Genomic DNA, 3,255 nt, shown 5'->3' with positions numbered 1-3,255 from the left:
TAATTTGAAACATATTACAATACCTGGCTTGAGAAAAAACAAAAGTACAGAACTCAAAATGTGCCATTTTAGCAACAATTAAAGAGGCTATCACAACATCAAATCAAGAACAACATGGATACCAAACCATCAAAATAGCAATAAGACAACATTATTGAAACAAACATGAATGTTCAAAACCCTAATTGCGATACAATCGACCAAATATTTTCGCAATATAAAAACAAAATCTAGTACACGGAGGTAAAAATCAGAATAATATATCATTCAAACGCCATAAAAATTTATTAAAACTTATTATCAAAATCAATTTTGTAACTTATTTCCAAAATTATAGATTTAAGTTCAAATTTTAAGATTTTATTAGTTCCTAGTTTGTAATACTTCAAAAAAATCCCAATCATATTAATTTCAAAGTTCCCACATTTTATTAGAAATCAAATTTGTAACTTATTTCCAAATTTATAGATATAAGTTCAAATTTTTAAGATTTTAAGATTTCATTGGTTCCTAATTTATGATACTTTCCAAAAAATTTTCTCAATCACATCAATTTCAAATTTCTCATATTTTTATGATCAAAACAAACCAAATTAATTCACTACAATTTGGGAAACCTTGAACATTAAAATCTGAGCTCTAGTAAACAAACTTGGTAGTTTGAGCAAACCGCCTATTTATATATTTATTTTACTTATGTATACATGCACATAGTTATTTAATACAAACAAATTTTAAGTTGATAAGTGCAATAAATCATGTAAACACATCCTATCTCTCCCATTACATATTGTTAGCATGACACATATATTGAAAAAAATTGTATCTTTTATCTAATAAATGATTCAATAAAATGCATGTGTTGAAACCACATTCTCCCCCACACAACTTTTCCCGTTCAAATATCATATCAGTTACATATTTGATTAACTATTAAATTTATTATCAAAATCAAATTTGAAACTTATTCCCAAATTTATAGATATAAGTTCAAATTTTAAAAATTTAAAATTTCATTACTTCCTAGTTTGTGATATATTTTCAAAAACAAAAAAAAAAAAAAAAAAACTCAATCACATTAATTTCAAATTTCTGGCATTTTATTAGAAACTAAATTTGAAACTCATTGCCCAATTTATAGATATAAGTTCTAATTTTAAAATTTTTAAGATTTCATTAGTTCTTAGTTTGTGATACTTTCCATAAAAAAATTATTTATCATATTAATTTCAAATTTCTCAAATTTTATCAGAAATCATATTTGTAACTTATTTCAAAATTTATAGATAGAAGTTCAAATTTTTAAAATTCTAAGATTTCATTGTTGCCTAATTTGTGATACTTTCTAAACATTTTATTAGAAATCAAATATGTAACTTATTTCCAATTTTATAGATATACGTTCAAATTTTCAAATTTTAAAATTTCATTGGTTCCTAATTTTGTGATACTTTCCAAAAAAAATTCTCAATCACATTAATTTCAAATTTCTTGCATTTTATTAGAAAATTATTTATTAGTTATTTCAAATTAAAAAAATTTAAGATTTTATTAGTTCTTAGTTTGTGATACTTTTAAAAAAGATGTCAATCACATTAATTTCAAATTTCTCACATTAGTTTGTGATACTTTTAGAAAAAAAAATGTCAATCTTAATTTCAAATTTCAGTCAGAGGGAAAAGCCTTATAAAGCAAACAATTGAAATAAAGTATAATTAAACAAAAAATAATAATAAAAGGAATTTAATGAAAACAAAAAAGATATATATGATTGATGTTAGAAATTATCAATTACCATAAGAAATTCATCGGCTCTATTCAAATGCCTACAGAAAGATGGCTCCCTGATACTGATTAGAAAAATATAAGATATTAATAAACAATAAAATGAATAGAAGGAATACAATACCGATTATAAAATTCTAAACACATAAACAAAAAATTTAAAATAAACATAAACAATTTTAAAAAATAACAATCATGTAGAACAGACAAATAACATAAACAATAAAAAAACAACGATTAAAAAGACACATTAAATGAAAATAACAAAACAGATGATATAGAATAATAGATTCAACAAACATAAGAAAACAGATTTTATACATAAAAGAATTAAAATTTTACATGAAGAAATTCTAATAAACATATTAAACAGAAAAAATACTTAACAAATCATAACAATCAAAAAATTATACATAATTTCCAAAAATTTATACAGATCTACATATCAAACACAATAATTAAAAGTTATAGTACAAAACATAATGTAGAAGATAAACATAAATTACCTTGATGAACTTTCCGTCATATTCAAAACCTACAAACAACGGTTACAAAAAAATAACGAATCAGATTAGATATTACAAAATTTCAAATTTCAAAATAAAAAGAAAACAACAATCTGATGGAGTTATTATAAACAAAAATATATTAAGAAAATCGAAAAACTTCTCAGAATATTATTAGAAATTGATATTCATTTACAATATAATGATTAATGGTTCTGAAGATGTACCCTGTCTGTTCGATTCTTCAACGATAACAAAAAAAAATTACAGATTCAAATATTAAGTATTATTAAAGGAATAAAATACATACCGTCGATGTTCGAAGAATCGGTATAAGAGCTGATGAAGAATCGAACAATAGAAAGGAAAAAAACCCTAAAATCAGTGATAAGAATAAAAAATTACAGATTCAAAGATTACGTATTAGAGGAACAACATACATACCGTCGATGTTCGAAGAATCGCGCTGATGAAGAATCCAACAATAGAAAGGAAAAAAAACCCTAAAATCAGTAATAAGAACAAATAAAATTACAGATTCAAAGATTACGTATTAGAGGAATAACATACATACCGTCGATGTTTCAAGAATCGTTGTTAGATCTGATGAAGAATAGAACGATAGAAAGGTAAAAAAAACCCTAAAATCACAAAGAGTATAAGAGAAGAAAGGTGAATGGGAAAGTTGATTGGTTTGTTCTATTAAATATGGTCCGAATAATGAGGACCCGAATTCATTGCTGGATCCCTTGTCGGGTTATTCAAGGGAAATAAGGAGAATTAACTTTTTGGCGGGAAAATGAGATTTAGAGGCCCTAGGAGGTGGACATGTGTCCCCTAATTAAGGCTTTTATTAGGTTGTATAGATTCCAAATAATAACTTTTCTTTTGCTTGAGTAACTGTTTGAGAGGTAAGGTATGGAAGACCAAAGTGAAATTACTTTTTTGAACGATATTGACGCTC

This window comes from Helianthus annuus, chromosome 3 (assembly GCF_002127325.2).
Source record: "Helianthus annuus cultivar XRQ/B chromosome 3, HanXRQr2.0-SUNRISE, whole genome shotgun sequence".
Lineage (NCBI taxonomy): Eukaryota > Viridiplantae > Streptophyta > Magnoliopsida > Asterales > Asteraceae > Helianthus > Helianthus annuus.
This window is presented reverse-complemented; position numbering follows the sequence as displayed.